The sequence below is a fragment of the Lathamus discolor genome, chromosome 1 (genome assembly GCF_037157495.1).
Source record: "Lathamus discolor isolate bLatDis1 chromosome 1, bLatDis1.hap1, whole genome shotgun sequence".
Taxonomy (NCBI): Eukaryota; Metazoa; Chordata; class Aves; order Psittaciformes; family Psittacidae; genus Lathamus; species Lathamus discolor.
The window spans coordinates 139,232,118-139,254,130 of record NC_088884.1 but is presented as its reverse complement, the minus strand read 5'-3'; positions in this window follow the sequence as shown (position 1 = coordinate 139,254,130).

The window sequence follows — 22,013 nt, the reverse complement described above, 5'->3', positions numbered from 1 at the left end:
TTTCTTTAGGTTCAAATCCTTAAAACACAAGGGGACAGTTTTCATTGTTTTGTTCTTGCCTGTAGGGGATATTGTTTTTACTGAGGGCTCATTTGAGATTATATTTTTTTTTTGCTAATTTCATGTCCACCCTCTTCTGTGCAATATGGAATAGTAATTTAACCATATCTAAGGCAACTCATACCAGAGCACTACATGGCTCGTAACACCGCATTATCATCGTGGGCTACTGCCATACCCAGTGCAGTGCCACTAGAGAGGGGACAATTCCCTTTCTTTCTCATGTGCAGAAGCCTGTGACCGCAACAGAACTATGTCTTAAACCTTCTCTCTAGAGACTTGTGTTTGTAAGGATATGTAATGTAAGGATTGACAAATGTTAGAGCAAGATCATTTACCACACAGGATTGCCCAAGTTTGGCAGGTTGCGTAGAAGTCATGCATAAAATAAATGTTAATATATTACTCAGGGAATGAAGAAATTTCTTCCCAGTATTATCAGGGAAAGAAGGCAGAATCAGTGCTTCATTCTTTCTAGGTTCAACAGCCATTGCCTGAAGCACTGGAAAAATCCTTATACCAAACACTTGCAGTCGCTTCTGTATTAAGCTTCTGTATGCTGCCTATTATTTGGTCAGCTCATGGTTTCCTCTGTAAATAAGTATATGCTAGGTCCAGCAATGTCTTTGAGTTGATGAAAAAAGCTCATATAAATTCCAAAAATATTTTTTCATGAGAATGGGCAGAGAGAACATATTTGTGCTCTGTGGGGTAAGAAATGTCTTCCTACACACTTACATTACGCATAGTGTGACAGCATCCTGCAGTGCCATTTGAGTGAAGTCTAAGGCCAGTACAATGGAAATAAGTAAAGCTGCAAGTACATAAGTAAATATCCTTAAGGTTTAGGTATGTGAGGGTTTCTGATGCTTAAAGCAGAGTAAAAAAATGCAGGTGAAAATCTGCCATGATTTGTCTCCTTATCTGTGGGAGTGTTTTGAGATAGGGCTGAAGACTTCATGTAAGGGAGAATTTCTTTTGGAGATTCCCTTAGGTAGGCAGAGTGGTGAAAGCAGGCAACAACACCACCCCCTTGAAAGCAGCCTGGAGGGGCACAAGGCAGGACGTGTTTCTCAGCAAAAATCTTTTCACTGCAGTTTTTTCTGCTTTGGAGTTAGTCAGTGTGCTGGCTTGACCAGGCTACACGGGGAGAGACATTTTAGCAGGGCCTGTTGTGATAGGATGAGGGGAGATTCAGGCTGGACATGAGGAAAAATTTCTTTATGATGAGGGTGGTAAAATACTGGAACATGTTGCCCAGGGAAGTGTAGACGTGCCATCCCTGGAGACATTCAAGGCCTGGTTGGATATGGTTCTGGGCAGCCTGATCTAGATGGAAATGTCCCTGCTCACTGCAGGGGGAGTGGGTTAGACCAGATGGCCTTTGATAGTCCCTTCCAACCCAAACTATTTGATGATTCTATTATTCTAGACTCATTGGAGAGGATCGTGGTGAGAGAGGGAGAAACAACAGAAAGGAGGGTCAGGAAGATCATCCAGACTACATCATGTAGATCAACCAGGGCATCCTTATGAAAAAATCGTGTAGATAAAACACATTTACTGCTACTGAGACTGTCCAGTTCTGGAATGGAAATTAGGATATCAGGAATTAATACATTTACTTGGCTTATTGCTCCGTCAGGTTTTGAACTGATACACCAGCAAAAGGTTACTTTCTTACATTTTAAAAAAGTTTCAGTAATGTCTTGAGATATTGTATTTGGTAAAAACTGTTAAATAAAACATTTGGAGTTTCTGACAAGGAGAGAGGTGGAAGTGAAAGTTTTCTTCACAAGAGACTTGTTTTAAAGAAGTGTTCTTCAGCAATATTAAGAAAAAGTGTTTGCTAATACAATCCAAGAGGATTCCTGCAGTTACAGTCTTATTTTTTAATATCATTGGATAGCACAAAAGGAAGGATACAAAACCACTTTTCCAACTGAATTGTAAAATACATCTTATTTGTCTATTGAAGATTAACAAAAAGGTAGGGGATAATGTGTAGGAGAAGAGCAAACACTGAAATCAGACACTTAATTGGAAGTTCTTAGAGAACTATGAAAATTCCGTAATCCTAGCAAGTTAATAAATTAGGTGAACTAGTAGGGTGAAGATTTTTCTGGCAGAATCCCAGTGAAGTCAAAGGGAATTGTTCCTTTGTCCTGAATTGCAGGATCGGGCAGGAAGAGTAGCTCATCATGCAGAAAAAGTTCCAGTTGATTACTATGAGCGGGTCTGCAATAATTACAGAAATCACCTAATAAGCATTTAAGATGATTATGTTGTCTTTCAAAAAGTCATCAGCCCAAGAAATGACATTAAAATTCTAGACAAGAATGTGACAAACTGCCAGCAGAATCATATTTCTAACACTGCTGTACTCTGGCTCAGTAAGCCCTAGAAGTCTTGGCCACTTTCTTGATTCACTCCTTTTGGTTGTCATTTCTGTCACTTTCCCAGTTATTAATATTTTCCTATTAAGAATTCTTAGATCATACTAGTTCCCTTACATCTTACTCTCTGATGACAACAAAGCATCTTTCCAAAGAAATGTCTTCTCTAAAGACTCTGAGCTTGTCAATTTTCCATCTACCTAACAGTCATCACCTCAGTATATATGTTACATTTGTTCCTTATTAGCTGTTCTCCATCCCACACTTTCCTTCTAGTCCCAACATTCATATTTTTTAAACTTTAAAGGTATTTTTATGTAACATTGTTTTGTTCCAGAATGATTGGAACTCTGTCCTACAAGGATTTAGAAATGTATTTATTTATGTAATTAATTCTCAGAGTTAAACAGAATCACTCGTATGTGTAAAGTTAGTGCTGTGGAAATTTGTACATTCAGGACCTTAACACCATTGCATACATTTAGATTAATATTATAGATTATTTAGTTGCACTGCTGGGACTAAGAGCAGAAGAAATTAGTCTGCACACTTGATTCTGAGAATGTAGGAGCTTTCTTTTCACAGTCCATAGAAATACACAGCTCTAAGTTGCATTTGAAACATAGCAAGTAGTTATTAAGGTTTCAAAGATTATGTATTCTCAGGAAAAAAAAGGTTTGGTAAGAAGTTTTGTCAGGTTAATCAAAAAAGAATTTAGCAAGTTTTGTTTCCCAAAGACTGGAAGTTTCTGCTGCTAATAGCTAATGAATACATTTTCTGACAGTATTTACAGAGGTTGCCACGTGAAGTCAGCTCCATCATACTCTAGCTGAAATGTTTTGTTTGAGTTATTTATGGCAACAGCTGCATTAGCTTTATCCGATGAGTTCTTTGGGTCCAGAGTCATTTATGAAAGTTAAAATAAAGCCTGTTCTTTCGTACTATAGCTGTTTGGAGTATTTCCTACATTATGCTATAATACAAGAGCAAAACCAAAACAAAGAACACCAGGAATTACAAGCCAGTCTATCTTCATTAAAATATTCCAATTATATTGTTTTATCCAAACATACAGGAGAATAATATGATATTCTATGTTATTGAATTTGTTCCATTAAGAATGCACAATTTCTTTTTCGTCATTAAAATTGGTGCTTAGAATTAGCATTTCCAAAATACTGAGGCTCATAGGTCCTTTTCAGGGCTGATGTGTCTTCTATGTGAATTTGCACTAACCTAAATCTAAGTTCTAACTTCAGTGTATCAAACTCTACATTTAGCATGTTCTGCATATAAACACCCCCATAGTAAGAATCTGTTAGCATTCTGTTAATTAGGCCTAATAGACTGAACAGTTATGCAAGTGTGTCTCCAGTATGGCAATGACATTTTTCTCACTTTTTCTCAGTGTAGGCTGTATTTAGCATTTGAATGTACTATTTTTTATCGTCTTCATTCATTTATCCTTCAAAAAAAAAAAATCTTTTAAATGTTGATCAATGTGATCTGCATAGAAGTACTGCGTACTGATGTTCTGCTCAGCTGCGCATTTCTTTTTATTCTCAAGCAGCAGTTTTCCATATTCTGCTAAAATGAACAGCTCAACAAAACAAACATATATATCTGGCACCATATTGTTTCATTATAGTGGCTAGCTTATATTTCTCTAACACCTGGCTCCTGAATATTAAAGCATATAGTATAGACACTTGTGATGCCAGCAGATTTTATGTAATTATGCACCTTTTTGCTGTCACCAGAGCAGGGAATCTCACAGTCTCTCACTGCTACTTCTTTATGAACCTAAATTGAATCAAATCCAGAAACCTCAGGTACTGATAGAACATAGGTGTATTAGTGCATACTTCTGCTGGAGCAGCTACAGTATGACTGTAAGTGTTCTGTCAATAAAGATTTTGCTTTTCTTGTATTCTGACAGAGTCTACATAATCACAGCTCCCTTTAGCTTCAGCTTGTGTTTGTGGTATTCGGAGTTCTGATAAGTAGGCACTTAATGTCTGAGTGCGTATATATCTACAGTCTAGCTCACAGAAATTAATGCAGCAGTGTTTATTTCAGGAACTCCCTACAGTAGTACAAATTATGGCTCCACTAAACTCAGTATAGATTTTTCCTGTTTGTTGTAGGTTATCTAATATTGGAATGGATGATCATAACGATCTTTTCCTTCTTCATTAAGGGAGAAAATATAAGAGAAAGTATAATACACAATAATTTCTCAGTAGAAGATTATGCTTGATTTTTTACGTGTGCAAAACCAAGAAATGTGATGTTTCTGGTAATGTCCTAACTTGCTATATTGTAAGCCAACATTTCTGTTGACTCTGTGAAAAAGAAAATGTTGGGTATGGCTCTGATTCTGCAAAACATGGTCAGATCCATAACAGACTATGCAAGAACTTGTCCTGATTCACTTAAATTAATATGAGTGAAATGCCTAAACAGGAAGTAAGTGCTTCGATACCATATTGGCATTGGACATATGAACACTTTTGCAGCTTTTGAAGAGCCCCATTGGCTATGATGAGAGTACTGATCAATGTAAAAATATTCACATGCAATGCAGGATCAGAGATTATAGTCTTTGCTTCTGTGTCAGTTATACTGATATTTCCTTACTATGAAACAATATTTTTATAGAGCATAAAGTAATAATTCATAATGCTTTAGAGCTCAATGTCTACTCAGTTCATTCAGCAAGAGAAAAAATATCATAGTGAAATATGAATATTTGTTTGTAACTTCCATATATTTTTTCTTCTTTCTTTGAGTATGTGGCATTTTCTTCCTGATGTTGCATTGAAGAACCAAATCAGACTATAAAGATAGAATTTCTTTGTCATGCAGGAGGCTGCATTCACAAAAGAAAGCTGCAAAAAGTATTGTAATGATAAATTAATGATAGCTTTAAAAGCAAAATTATGAAAGTGACAAGATTACGAAGAATAGCATAGTAAATTAACACGTGAATGTGAAAGTCAGTAGTAAGTACTAATAACAATGTGCATTTGATTTTACAGCCAGCCAAATTGTTGTCACTATCAAAATAGTATTAATAAAAGCCATAAAGGAAAAAGAATCAAGTAAAATTTTTTGTGGTGGCTGCCCAAAAGGATTTAGAGACAGCTGCCTCCCATGTCTGAGAAGATAACAACAGCAAAAAAAAAAAGTCAGGATTTTTACAGCTGTGAGGGAAAATGGAAAATAACAGACAAATGAACATGTAACACAGTAAAAGGCATATTTTGGATTAAACGCTCTACGAGGCTATTTTCTCTTACTGTCATATTGATAGCTTATAACTGTTCTGTGTTGTGATTGACAGAATTCTTTTTTTGTAAGGAACATAGTAACAGGCATGTATATTTATATATATATTCTTTACATTAAAGTATGTGATGTAAAATGTAAAATTCATGACTTGACTTGTGCATAGCCACTTCACTGTTACAAGGTTTTTCTATCAAAATAGGCAATTGTATTTTATATATATATATATATATACACATACTTAAGATATCAAGACACCCAACTGTCCTGCCTACTGTGAATTACTCCTTTGATTCCTGCTGACCGTCTCTGATTTAATATATTGAACTGGGGAGGAAAGACTTTTGGAAATTAGCTGGGTGCATCAGTAATGCAGTAGGTTTTTGGTATTTTTCTGTTAGAAGAACATATTATGATCAATAAGTTAGTATCTTGTAGTCAGCTGAACCTATGCAAGCATGCCCAAATCTTTCCGAATGCAGCCTCTCTAAATGGAGAAGATGTAAACAAAAAGATAGAGTAAATGCTAACAGGAAAATGTTTGGTTTTGGTTTTGTGACTGGAATGTGCTATATAAAAGATGAATGGGGAATTTATAGACATTAATATACAGTAATGAAAGTTACATAATAAAAGGCTATTAAAATGCCTATGTAAAAATGTAAAGAAGTCTAGCAAAGTAGGAAGGAGAATGAGAGACCTAGTCCTTTGAAGTAGGATATTATGGGCATAACTTAAATCTGGCTCGAAGACTACATTAACTGGGCTATTAACAATAAAAGATATAGATTAGATGAAGCCAGCAGAAATGTGAAATAGGAAGTCTGTGGAATGGGAAGCCTGCACTTTCCTAACAAACACAGCCCTTAGGAGTGAGACTACTTCATCCCCTTTTGCTCTGGGGCAAAGTACTTGGTGAAGAGACAAAGTGTAATACCAGCTTAAATTCACCAGCAAATTCAACATGGAGAGGAGATGTTTGGGTTTTCCTTCCAGCTGGTCCACTCCGTGCTATGAGAAAAGACAGATGGGAGTCAAAGGGGTTTTTTCTTCACGCTTTCCCACTGCAGGTGTTTGTATGGGCATCAATTTCCTTGCTCCTTGAGTGAAGAACAGTGGCAACCTGGTCATTCCTAAGGCTGCAGTGTCACTCGGGGTTGAATTTTAATTGGTCTTGGAGAATAAACTAGTTACAGGAATATGCTATATTTTGCCTTCTTCAAAATCATCTCAAGTGTGAAATGACTGAGCAAATGAAAAGGCATATTGAAAGGTCAAGAGAGCTGTAGGAGTAATGGAAGATTTTCTTAACCTCGACATAGATTTGAGAGAATCAAGTGGAAGAAATGAAGCAGATAGTATATATGTGGAGATAAAACTCAGTCACTATTTTCTACATAGTAAGTTTCAAAACACTTTTAGCACAAATAGTGCTGAGAGTGTCAAACCCCACAAATAAGAGAAGTAAGTACAGAGGATATCAAGCATAAACCTGAGATTAAAAGTTAAAAATAGAGGTGAAACAGGCTTCTGCTATTAAACATCAGACCAAAGTGTTTCAGGAACTGATAACTAAAATCCAATGGGTTGAGGTACTATGAAATACAAAGAGATTTCAATACAATTATTGAACATACTAAAGGTATTTAGTGCTTCAAGCAGGTAATAAATGTTATATAAACACCTATACATAAAGTTATTAACATATACATATATACATAAAGTATTAACACAGAATTAAGAACATGGCAAATGAATTTTGCATTTGACTAATAAACCTTGTCTTAACATTGGTTTCAGCTTTATGAAATGTGCTTCATATTAATCATGAAACATGACAGGTGTTTCTCATTTTTCCATCTGCTGGAAATTGAAGGATCATATTCCTAAAACCTACAAAATATTCAAATCTTCAAACTGACTTTTTTTTGTACTTCATTTATTTATTCATTGTATGTGTTGCAAATACTTTTTAGACCTGTGGTTGGCAGCTTGTGCTGCGACAGCTCTTGGTCACCAAAAGGTGACTAAGGAAAGCAGAATTAATACCGTGCGGTTGAAGTTTACTATGTAAACCTTGCAGGGGATGCTAATGAAAAAAGGTTGGAACCACCACCTTAGATAAATATAAGATCTGTTTTCCTTCATGCTTTTGATAGCATGGAAGTCACCTTCGAAGAAGGCACCTCTGTGTTCCACTGACCTGTAAGAATAACCATGTGGAGACAGAAAAGGAGAATGCAGTAGAATAGGACAGCAGAAGAGAAATTTTCTCTTAGAGACTTAAAAAGCAAAGTAATTGAGTGAAAACCTAGCTTCCCTGAAATCAGCTGTAAAACTCATTTAACCTGATATGATTTTGCCTGGGGAATCTAGAGTGTATCTCAACTAGAACTCTGATTTAAAAAGAAAAAATAAAAAACAAACCCTTAAGTAGACAAACTCATAGTTAATATAATGTGGAACAATAATTTAAAGACTTTAACCCTGATATGAAATAGCTTGCTTCCCCATCCTCAGCCTTTTCTAGACCAATGCTGGCTTGAGGGGATTTGTTACACTTGGATGAAATATGTGAAACAAAAAGCTCAATGAATCATGCAAAAAAGCAGTGAAAGTGCTAGGAGGTACAGAGCGCAAGACTGCCTGTTAGAGAATTAAATAGAAGGGAGAGTTGTAAGGAATAATTTTTTGAACAAGTAAAAATATCACCTGAAACAAAAACCTCCAGCTCTACAAAATTATACTCTAGAGACTGTAGGGGAAACTAATTTTAAATGCCATTTTTCCATGTCTTGTTTTTATAGAGGTTTATATCTGATCTATAGCTATTAATGATGAAATCCTCCCATTTTAAGAACCACTACTGGACCTGTGTACTCCTTAAATCTTACCTAAACCTTCTAAATTGGGTGTGAGACAATAAAATGCTGTGCACTGCTGTGAATAATGCCATAGAGCACACTTTCCAGTTTTTATAATGAGATTGAAATACAAGTAATTTTTTCTTCAAATGAGCAGTGAAAGACTCTCACTATGGGTCAACAATGCTGCATTGTTTTTTTATCACCTGCATGCTTTAGGCAAATATTTCATATTCAGCTGTTAATACTGCATAGGCTCATTGTACAAAGACTTGTCTGAGTTAGGTTACATTTATATTAAAATGACAAGTCATAATTCATTTTTTGAAAGATTCTTTGATAATGCTAAATAGCCTGATTAGAAATATATCATTATGGTACATTATGTAAACCAAATCTTTATGAGGTAGCATTCAGACTGCCTTTAATGTTTATCCTCAGTGACATCCAGAAATGAAGACTGAAGCCAAACATGGTCATGCCGAGAATGGAAATTTGAAGAGCCTTTTTCATTTATAATAAACACACCCAGCTGGGAGCACAGCTGCTAACTAAGGAGCCAAAGCTCTAGATTCGTTCTACCTGGGAGGGTCTAATTACAAAACCCACCTAGACTGACACAAAACTACAAATGTAGGGTTAGGATTAATTTAGGCATGGGCCTGAATTCTGTCGGCAGAATCATCTTATCACTAAGCAGTGTCGATATTCTATGCAGTAATATAAATCCAAAGAGCAACTAAATTAAACTGAAGTGATGCACTTCCAGGGGTATTTGGCTTCAATATTCTAACTGACCCAGTTTGGCTGATTTCCTCTTACAGAGCCATTTGTGAAACAAACAAATAAACAAACAAACAAACAAAAAACAAAGAAAAACCCAACCAAACCAAACAAGCAAAAAAAAAAAAAAAAAAACAAAACCAACACCAAGCCAATCCACAGACTTCCTTCAAAACTGAAAGTTTAACACTTAAACAGAAAAACAGCCCTTTTCAGTCCAACTTATCTAGCAGATCTCATTAAATGGACATTTAGAAAATCAGATAGTCAAGTTCTATATATGTGCCCATCTTCCTTATTCTTGTTATAAAAACAAATGTTATGATAAACTAGGAAGAAAAATTGTCTTCTCTATATTTAGATATTCTTGCAATTGTAGTGCAATTTCCTGCATTTTGAGAGATTTAAAGATAGTACAGGAAAAAAATTATAAAAAAATAAAAAGTTAATTTAATTAGTGTCAAGTGAGATGCCAACAAACATGGATCAGTTGTTCCAATAGGAGGACTCCTATTCCAAAAGTATGCAAAAGGTTTCCGTTGTTTTGTGTGCATCAATAACTATGTTTATTTATCTACCAGAAATGGCCAGACTCTGTCAAGCCCCTTTCTTCCAGAGAATCATGAAAATTATATCAATCAGGTACATTTTATTATAGGATTTTGCCATGGGGCTTAATATCTGACAGTTAAATCAGTATTTTGGATGGTCTTAGTCTTTCAGGTTTGCTGATTAGATCACTCCATTTTATCTTTCCCCTTTCTGTCCATTTCTTCCATCATTTTTTGTTTGTTTTTTAGCATTTTCATAGTGTAGGGTTGCCATAAACACTTAATAGGTTTAATTATTGTACATATGTTGGACTGTACAAAAGAGAATAGACAAACAATTAAAGTCCAAATGTGGCATTTAAAGATAATAATAACTGAATGCATTTTGTCCAAGGAGCAGATTCTGCATGCATGCTCAGTATATCTGTGAATTTTCAATTAGCAGGTGATGAATGAATGGTGAAAGATGGTAACCAACAGGAAGATGCACAAGAAGATCCTTTCTGCATTTTCCCTGGTTCCTGCCTTACTTTTCTACCATTCTGCACCATTCTGCACCTGTTACTCTCCGCTTATTATCTGCCCCTCTTCTTCAAGTATCAGGTATCACCCACTTTTCTACAGAAGTGTCAGGAGACCTTCTATAGGAGCAACAGGTGAAAATGCTATTTTCCTTGCTTATTTGCTTCAAGAATTGGAGGAAATATCTTTAAGGAGAGTAAATCCTTTATCTGCCTTTCTGCCTTCTTTTGGACCTGCATCACAGAAGAAAGCAAGAAAGGACAGACAGTTGCCTCAGAGAAGAAATCTTCGCGTGAAATGCTGCTTTATGATATCTGAGCAGGAAGTCTGAGAAGTCAAAAACCTTCACAGAAACCTCTTAATGCTCTTACTTAGGATTAATTTGGCATTTCACCAAACAGTGAGGCATGCAAAATTTTACAGAGGGAGTGGGGAGATTTCTACTTCCTTTATCCCTTGAAGCATTTTAATCACTCCTGAGTTCTTTGGCTTCAGCAGTCTGAAGATTCGTGTGTATGTGACAGAAGTCTTGTAGGACTTCACAAAGTGCCATTGTCCACACCACCAAACCTCTGCGTGACATGTTGTAATGTGCTTTTCATGCACTTTTTTCTTGCAGCTACAGAAATACATCACGTTCAGACGAGCTAAGGCAAGGTTTGGATGCTAGAGCTCTGTTTAAATGAGATTTGGATACCCCTAATAACTACAAGTCATGTTCAAAAGATAGGTTGATCCACACTGATTTTTGGTAAGGGAATTTATAGTCACTATGGTTTTGAAAAATGGACAGAACTAAAATAATATGTCTTAATATGGCTAAAGTGCTTATGGTCTTCTCCTTCATGTTCCATCGTAAGTTCATGGAAAACAATAGCAACAGGTTAGGCATCTGTCTTTCAGACAATTTAAAACCTCCACTCTTAGCCTCTCCAATCACCCACAATTTCCCTTTCATCCAGAATCAGAGTTGAAGTCTAGGTATTTTTCTGATTCATGCATTTATGATTAAAGGATAAAATTCCTTCTTGTAGTCTACTTCCCAGTGTGTTGTTCCTTCATTAGAGTTACCAAGAAAATAATTTCCTCAAACATGGCATTAACTGCAGTTATGCCTGATCTTCTCATTCTTGCAGAAAACCCCATAGCATTTGGTAGTGCATTCCTGCAGTTGCCTTGTCTGCTTGTTGTGGGGGGCTCTTTGTGGACTGGTCTGGACACCAGTCCATGAGTGAGCACCTACAGACTCAAGCAGGTCTGATGAACAGCCTGGAAGTGAAAGGGAAACAGTTAAATGGAGGACATTATTTGTTCTGCTTAGTTTTCAACTATTAGACAACATTACAAGAGGGTCAGGACTCAAGAGCAGATGCTGACTTATGAGAATGCAAGGCACAGACTGCATATGCATTTGCAAGTGTGTTGTGTAGGATCAGAGGATAAAAGCAAGTTTAATCATTTTTATTAATCAGCTTCAAATCTGCTTCTTATAAGGGGTTCTATTATCTTCTTTGTAGGCATCAGCTTCCTATTGATATTAATGAGAATTATGCAAGCTTAGTTATAATGATATTAATTTAGTTATGGGAAAACATTTTTCTGTTCTAAGTGATCTAACTGTAATTTTCTAGGACATACATGTACCCTTTTTTCATTAATAAATGTGCCCATGGTTTGCACTAACGCTTGCTAAATGCAATATGTTATTTATTTCAATATGGAGAATATGGAAAATCCTTATTTCTTTATTATTCTTATCACTTTGAACAGCTTGATTCTGAATGTGTGATACACCTGTATCTCATTGGAATGATCTCATATTGAACATTTCCTCCGTAGAAAACAGATGTACAGATGCAGTATTTTTTTCCAGTGACTTATCTTTTTCTACTGATTTTTAAATCTCTGTACCAAATTGTTACTACTTGGAGTTGTAATTCCCTAACCACACTTTATAGCTGTGTTGTTCTAAATTTCTGCTAATTTAGGAGACTGATTTCTGCTGTAGATGGGTGGATAACTGCGTTAATTGTTCAATGGGCTCAGATAAATTTTTACTAGTTGTTACCAGTATAGTAGTGGTATAGGCAAAAAGAATCCAGGATTCCCCCAAACCTTAACTTTCCAAGTGTTTGTTGCTTATTTAACATGGGAAATAACATCCTCATGAAATCTGTTTTGTACTTTCAGCTGGATGATATCTTCCTGGTGCATGGAGTATAGCTCTTACATTGCCTCCTTTATGTGGGCACATATATGATGATCTTCCATCTTGCTCTTAAGCAGAGGATAATTCAGACTAAAAAAAAAGGCAAGATGAAAACCTACTTTAATTTACTGCAGAGATTAAATGGTGAAGATATAGTTAATAGTACTTGTTAGTTTTGAGGAAGGTTGTTACAGCAGCCAAAAGACACACACCTATATATTATAGAGCAGCTCAACATCTAGCAAAAATGCTTGATGCTGCCAGCTTCGTGGTAAAAATCCCTCTTAAATCACAATAAAAGACTCAATCCCTGGCATAATACTTCTGAAAAGAAAAATATGGCCTGCCAGTATCCTGCCTTAGCTGGGAGGTAGAGAAGGCTTCATTCACTGTTTATCAGTGTTTATGCCCATGCTTTTTCTGTGCAGATGAAAATATAGTAAGGCAAAAGCTATTTGGGGAATATAAGCAGGCTGGCGAAGACTTACAGCAAGATAGATACAAAAATAAAAGGCTTAGTCCTATGCGTTAGAAATGGCAACACAAACTAGCTCCAAATCTGGAATAAATCTTCCACTTTTTCAAGTACTGTTAGTTTTATTTTTTGTACAGTTTCTAGATTTGAATTTCTATTAATAAGAGTTCTTAATCAAATGGTTGTCTTATACTTCAGTTACATAGAGATGGATAGCTGATCAAGGAGAAAGAAAAAATAAGATGTCAAATTACTGTGTCAAGGTTTGTTGAACATTCATAAAGCTGTTTAATGTGCCAGAGTCAGTGGTAGCTTCTATCATGTATTTATCTGGCTCTTGTGCTAAATAAATGAGTTTGATGTCTCCTAAGGGACTGACACAGCATGACCTTGGATGAGAGAAGGTATTTAATTTTCTATTAAATACACTGTATCTCTGCAGTCTTTCAGAAGTGTGTGTTTCGATATATTGGAAACAAGAACTGAAATAATTTGATACATGCACCCAAACATACATAGGTACTTTTTTCTTGAAGACTAGACAAATGATGGATCCACAAAACAAAGACAAGAAGAAACCCCTCAGACTCCTCTACAGAGGTCTAGAGTCTTGAAGTTAGTGCTTGGCATATGCAGCTAAGCTTGACAACAGGCAAGCAAGGAAGGAAAGGAAATACATGGATGTGCTACAGTCTCCAAGGTTTTAACTTCTCTGAGCTCTGCCTTAATCTTTGATTCTGGCCTTCCTTCACCTCACATGTACTGCCAGAAAGCTCACCCATGTGCACAGCACTACAGTGCCGATCCAGATTTTACACTGCTCTTTTCCAGAGGAAAGACTGCTTCAGAGTGTCTGCCTTTGCCACTGGCACAGAACCATTCTCATCTGTTTAAGCAAAAGTAAAGGGTTGAGCTGAAGCAGTTAAAGTAGGCATCTAATTATTATTTAATTTAAGACAAGATGAAATGCAAAATGAACACTGAGAGTGAAATGTGTGTTTTAGGACAGAGTATCTCCAGAGTCCCTTAAGCCCTTCACAATTAAAACATCATGATAGATTTAAGTCTTTTGGAATCTGTCCCTTTCCCTTACTACTTCTACAAAAACCTTGAAGTTCAATGTAGGAAAAGTTTTTAGGTCATCTAGTCTGTCCTATGCCAGGTTTGGATTATGTTCACTGGTATTATGCCAGTTTTCTAGCCACCTCCAGAGCAGGAGCTTATTTTTTCTCTTTGTCAAGGGTAGTGTTTTACTGGCAAGAATAGTGTAGGGAAAATTAAAAAACAAACAAACAAACAAACAAAAAACCAACAACAACTGCAGTATTTTCTATGGAGACCAGCCAAAAAAAAGAAAAAAAAAAAAAAAGAAAGAAAATTAGAGTGAGGGAAAGAGACTGAGAGACAAAAGGGGAAATAATGAAATAGACAGGAAAGAAATATGGCAACAGTACAGGAGAATAAATAAGACACTAAGAAGTGAACAGAAAATTAGCAGCAAAATTAGCAAAAATCTAAAAAGAAAAAATCTTCAAATGGAAATTATTGGTGAAAAAAATGGGGAAATGTTTATCTTTTAAATCCTGAATAGCATTATGACTGTGTTGGCACACAACTGCCAGAAAGGCAAGAATATAAGAAAAGCTTGTCATTCTTTTTTTTTTTTCTTCCATTCCGTTGTATTTTCCTAAGAAATTTGTTTTTGTTGTTTTTAGCCAGGTATCTAAAGCAGTATTTTTCTATATTATTGAGGCATCTCCTCACTACTACTTAATTAATATGGTGCATCAACTTTCATTATGCATGTGTGATTTATTCATAACTCAATAGCATTCAGTCTTTGGCTATCTAGTATGATTATCAATTTTAGCCCATGTCTTTTATGTGATTTATTTTCCTGTCCAAACTGATGAAAAATAATAAGAGGGACTCAAAGAGTGAACAAGGATAAAACTGATAACAATCTGTATTTCAAATGAAATGAGAATTACTAGAAACTTGCTTACCTTTGGATATCTGAAATGATAACAAAGTTTTCATTATTAATCTGTGAATATAAGTACAGAACAGTCAGTGATGGGTAATAATTCTGAATCAAATCTCTTCTGTAAAAGTATTAATTATTACAGGAGAGTATAGCTCTAATCCAGGTTTGTCACTGTATGCAAAGACATTATTAGGAACAGTAAAAATATGGGCCTTTGCCAAAATATTCAAGATTAGTTCTCCAAGCCTCGTTTCTCTTAACTATCCTTAAGTTCTCTTTGCTTTGCTGAAATATATTTTTTGTAGTCACACACAGGGGTGACATTGTGGCCATGAAAATTTTGGTCATTCATAAACAGCTTCCTTTTTCTCTCAGAAAATTTTGCAAAAAACTGTGTTATAAACATTCAGTTCTGAAGTGTATGTGTACATCTGTGCTGCTCTGTCACCACAAAACTACAAAATACTTCACAGTATATGTAAATTTGTATTGCAAGGGCTGAAACAGAAAATCCAAGGAATCACTGATGTCCCAAAGGCATATAGTGATGGGGAACTCATCAGGTGAAAATTCCCAGGACAACAATTGTATTTGCTCATTATTACAGGCAAATACATCAAACCAAGTCTTTTTAGATTCCTCTCATAGATAAGTCCTCCATTTCTTTTTCATTGCAGCAATACATTGGCATCTTATCTGGTGGCATGCAACGAGTTATTTAATAGAAAAGCAAGTATTTCTACTGCTCTGTTGTTTCCAGCGGAAGAGCCCACTGTTTGTAGAAGAAATTCTTGCTTTAAGCCCCAAAGTTCATGGCCTCACTTCTAATATTGTCAAACATCATCTTTGCTTTAGCCTAAGGCCAGGTTTTTAATATTATATTCCAGTCTTCTAAACTGAAAATATTTCACATCTGATGTCCCCCCATTTTGCAGCAAAAACTGTGGAAGCACTATCAAAGTTGCAATAGTCAGTATGGCTTTTCAAGAACAGATGAGATCTACATCTAGGGAATTATTTTGCTCCTTGCCCAGTTGAGGCTGTGGAGTTTTTCTTCCCTTAAAAAACAGTGACAACTGAATCCAAGAACAGGAATCTCAATTTCACACATCAGCATTAGTAGTTCTTCTTCACACTATCCTTCAAAAACTTATCCCTGTATTTTTTTATCACAACTGGTAAAAATTCAAGATGGGTCTTCCATGTAACTTTCTCACAATGTATGGCCAGCCAAAAGAGTGCATGCTTCATACATAACCCTTCTAGCTGAGAGAACCAAGTCTGCCATGGTATTGAGGACCACACTGTCTCAGGTTTTGGTTGGGAAGGGCCAAGAATGAACAGGAATTCTTACAGAAGCCTTTCAAGAAACACACTGGCCTAGAAGTGAAAAAGTACAGCTGGTCTTTGAAAAAAATAATAATAATAATAATGATTCAAGTAACATCATAAGTTCTCCAAACTTATTAGCCTGCTTTGAATATCTGAAAAGTAAATCCTGCTAAATCCCACCTATGCCTGCAACCAGATGCAGAGACTATAATAGGGTATAGCATTGATTTTTTTTCTTACTTTTTTTTTTTCCCCTGGGTGATTTTGCTTCTAGTATCATTTTTCTCCTAACATTTCTCTAAGTTAGCACCTCTAAGGTAGTTTCGTTAGTGGTAACAGTAGTGAGAGTGTTGTTTCAAGCAGGAGATGGTAACCAGTTAAATAACACACTGCTTACAGTTGCTTAGCACAAACCAAGGTAAGATAATATAGTGGATAAACTCCCCATTGCAATTACAACTTGCCTACATTTATACTCCATTCTAAATATTGAATAGAATCCTCAGGACAAAGCAGAAATGTTCAGGCTGTTGCTTAGATACTACTTTCACAGGCTTCGTATGAAAAAATCTGTGTATACAGGCAAATAAATAGATAAGTTAATAGGCTGAACTCACAATGGACAAATACAAATCACTTCTTTTGCACTATACTTGGGGTTGGAAGAAACAAATGTGAAACACATAGAACACTCACACAATACAAAATGAAAGTATCTTTACTTTTGCTGGGATGCCTCCTTCACGCATGGATATTTGGGGCCAGACTATCCTAACAAAAACAAGTTGGGTTAATTTGCTTTAACTTGGGTCACTTGATTTATCTATATCCACTCTTGCTGTATAGCATACATACCTGAATATCATGTTTGTTTGCTTTTACAGGAATCTCTCATAATTTGTGAATTTGAAAAAACAGATCAAAACCAAGGTCATATCCTAAAATTAGAAAATCACCTTAGTCATATTGAGTATGAGCTTTATGTCCTAAAACAGAGGAGTTAAAATTGCAATGGTTCACATATTCTATTCAGAATTCCCAAATTATATCTAGTGAAAACTGCTTTACTAAAAATAGATGCTGTTCTGCATGAGTATTAGATTGGTTCCTGCTATCCCATTTCTTCAGTAGGAAAAAAAAAAAAAAAAGAGAAAAGAAAAAACAATTTTGGGTTGTGTTCTGGTTTGCTAATATAAAAAAAAAAAAAAAATTGTTCATTTTTTTAGCACCAAGACATCGCAACTTGGAGCAACACACTGAACAAACCGCGGGTTATGTAAAAGCTGATAGTTACAACATCACAAAAACAGAGCATTGCCTATTATGTAGTTATGGTGACACATACTACTCTTGCGATACATGACACAAATTATGTGGGATTTTTGAGTAACTCCATTTTGCTCTATTGATCAAAATAAAATGACTACACAAATTGCTGCTTTTTGCCTTTTGTTGCATTCTTTGTTAATCCCCTGCAAGATAAGCGTGTGCCTTCATAGGTATTTGCATTAAAAAGCAACTGTGAAAGCAACAGAAGCAGAGTGGAATTCAATACCCAGATTATACTGGAGGAAAGAATAGATAGCAAAATAATTCTGAATTTAAAAACCATAATGTTTTATAAACAAATTTTCTGTCCTTGAACTGACTTTTAATTGTTTACTTGTTCCTGCCTTAAGCATTAATTTTTATATCAGCTTGTCATGTCTTTCATAGGATTACTGCAAAGATCAAAAAAATCAAAGTCTTTAAAATGGCAAATCAATCTAATTATCCACATTAAATGTACTTTACATCAATTTCCACTACAAAAGTGTATAAACTTCTATTGCAACTTCAAGATGAAAAATTACATATATATGCCATTTTTTATATTTCTGAACCTGACTTTTTACCAGGTAGTGAAAGGGGACAACACTAACTGCCAACAGAAGTAACTGTCTTTAAAATATTTGTATAGTTACTGTAACAATAATGACATTCCTTATATTATATACTGCCTACAAAATTATCCTACAGTACAATATAATTTTCCAGACATGGGTTTTGGTAAGAGAGACTGAGTTTTAATGATTGAATTCAATGTTTGCTTTTATGAAATGAGCCGTGTTCAAATATTATCAATATTATGCTTATAAAAAAAGAACTTCATCTTCTTACCAGGATTCACATCTCAGCAGAGGTGATCAGTATTGTTTGGTTTTGTTTTTCTCTAAAAGATTATTATTAAATATTGTATTTTTAGTAAATACTATGCTTGATTTTTTCTCAGCTTTTCCCTAAAATAATGAAGTGTTGGTAAGTTTTTTGTCTACAGAAATAGGTGATTATTTATCATGTATTTCCCCTAAAAACCAAGCAAACATTGTTTAAATAAAAAACCCAAGAAACCCAAGCCATTTAATCAAATATTTTTACAATTTATAATTAAACCAATCAAAATCATGTTATAATTTTTCCACGATGAACCAAGTAACATTCCTTAGTTCCTCCCCCCTGTATGGGTCAATATCTTCCTTCCCTTTGAGGGAATGCTACATTGTCCCAGCTGATGAAGGGTTAGGGGATGTTTATACATAAAACCAGTTCATCAGTTCACAGATATTTGACATTTATAGGCTTTTCAGAATAGGGAGGAGGCATTCGTATACTTAAATTCCTTGCTGGAAGGGAATACAACAATGGGAGGGAAACGTCTATTCAGCCTTCAGGTCAAATGACCCTGATGTGCCACTGAGATCCGTGATGGTTTGGATCAGGTACGCAGCAGGGCACTTGGCAGCTCCCTCCTGTTCAGTCCTTGCAAAAAATCAGGTGAGCACATACAGCAGATACATGCTCAGGTCTCATCCTGGCATGAAGTCAGAAAGCTGGGACCTCATCTCTCACAGCACAAAGGCCAGGCAGGGTTCCCATATCCCACAGTGTAGATATAGACTGTGATACCCACTTCATTCTTCCTTTGTCTGAACTTACTTCTCTTTGATAACCAAGAGCTGGATCTTGTTATACCATAAAAGTATATATCCCTTAATAAAAAGCATTAAGAAGTAAAATTATTCCTGTGGAAATTAGTCTGATATTTAGAGTACTACAGTGAGAGGGCACAAGTTCATTGTCCTGTGCTCTCACACTGCAGGAAGCGCCAGCATGTAAAAGAGATCTTTGCAGAAGAGCATGTCATGATTATGCCTCTCGATATCTTGTCTTAGTGATGGTGTAGTGCTAGGGTTGGATAGAGCTTTCGAGTGACTGAAATCATATATCATATATAATTGTGATTCTATTTACTTCTAATTAAAGTAGCTTGATGTCTCAGGGTCAGATTTTTTTTTCCTATTTACTATAAGTGATGCAGTATATAATATTGGAACGTTCATTAATGCAGGCACTACATAATTTACAATCAGTCAAACTCTACTTTTATGCATACACCGTTTACGGAACTGTACTTATACTATTAATTTTTAAATGCACTGCATGACTATTTCAGGTAAGTTCTTAGAACAGTATGTGTTACATCCATTCTCTTTCTAGTCACTCAATGGAATCCTTCCCTTCCCTTCAAGATCTAAAGAGGGTGTTTTTTTTACTATTGTTTATTGATAGTTCAACAGGTCTCAGGCAAGTATGCTGGTTTTAGTGGCTCCAGTTTCTCAAGATGATGCAGATCCTGCGGAATAAACATAAATCTGCTAAACTTCACCTCAAAACAAGCAGACCTAGATAATCAGGGTATTTAGGCTCTGATTCCAGAATCAAGATCTTTGGTCATAAGTTCCTCTCCAGAGAAAAGTTCATCTTCAGAGGAAAGCTCATTGTACATTTAAGTAAAGAGACAGATCATGTCAGATGTAACAAAATCAATTTCTATTGGAGGCAATCAAATACAGCAAAAGAGCATTCACTTTCCCCCTTCCTCCACCCCCCCCCCCAAGGTTTATTCACTTTGATAAAGTCTGTGCTTAAATTTTTATCCATAAAAGTAGCTGTCATTCAAGAACACATGAAACTGGCATGTAGACATAATGAGAGGTACTATAGGTTTTCAATTTATTGGAGCAGTACCATTCATTCATCTGCTCATTCACTTACTCATGGTATTATTCTTACAATTTTTATACTCATCATGAAAAATGTAGACACAGAAAACTTCACTTCAGCAGAATGCTGTCCGTATGAGATGTTGCTTTGAAGTCACATATATTAGTGGTCAGAGTGAACAGTTTGGAATCTCAGTCATGAGCCTAATAAACCCTAATAAATTTTTCACATAACATTTTCACAGCAGATTCATCAACCTTAGAATAGCAACATGTATCTTAGCATACTCGATATACAAAGAATGGAAACACAGAATTTGTTGTGTTACAAAAAGCAATGTATTCAAATACCATAACCACATATTTTATGCACTTTCTCCATGACAAAATTATACAGGAGAGTGGACCAGTAAATGACAATACTCACCTTCCTGCTGTTGTTCAGCCAGTTGAACACACCACTTCTCACTCGGCAAATCAGATGTTAAGCCCCTTAATTTATATTCTGTAAAAACACTTCTAAGGCATAATTTGTCTAATTATCTACTTTTTTTCCATGGGGGAAGAGGGACAGATCAAAACACAAGGTAGTACAAGCTGTCTCCGGGAGAGCTTTGCCCCTTGTAGAGCTTGCTTGAAATGTCTGGGTAGATCTTTCAGTCAACCCGCTTGTAGCAGGACAGTAAAAAGCTGAAGTGACATGATTTATATTTTTTTCTTTTACAAACAGTAGAAATTCTTTGAACATGAACTGATTTCCCTTGTCATGTACAATCTATTCAGAAGCTCTTTGTCCTTGAAGACAGGAGTCTTAAGAATTCACCATCTGTGCTGAATTAGCTGAATTCATACGGAGTAATTCAAGCCATTTACATTAGTTATCTGATACAGAAAAATATATGTATATGTATGATAGATATATATATATATATTCTACCAGTGATCCATGCAATTTAGTTGCAGTCCTCATCACAAAGTTAGGTATCAGGACTGACTTCTGAAGGGCAATCCAGCATTCAGCGAACATGTTTTAGGGTGACAGAGCCCCAAGATTTGAATGAATGCAAGCATACCATCAACTATGATGAGCCAAAGACAGCTGCAGGAATTTTCCAAACAGAGAAAGTTCAATGAGGACAGAGACAGCCACTAAACTTTTCCTATTATTATTAAAATTTAAAACAAAAGAAACAAGAAAGTGATTACTTACAGCCAAGCGCAGCTTTCAGCTAATTATTTTTAACTCCCCAAACTAATGTAAGAGCTTTTTTAGGCAAATCTGGAAGAAATTTAGAGGCAAAGTCAATGGGCCTTTGAATATGATCTTCTGCTATATATGAATTAGTACTCTGCCTCAATATGGAATGTCAGCTTGAAGTAACTTTAACTTAATTTCAATGTATCATGGCAGCTTGGGATAATATAACCTTCTTGTCTCCATCAGAAACCTCCTGATGGTGTGCGTGCCATCATCTCATGTCTAAAAGAATGAAGGAAGCA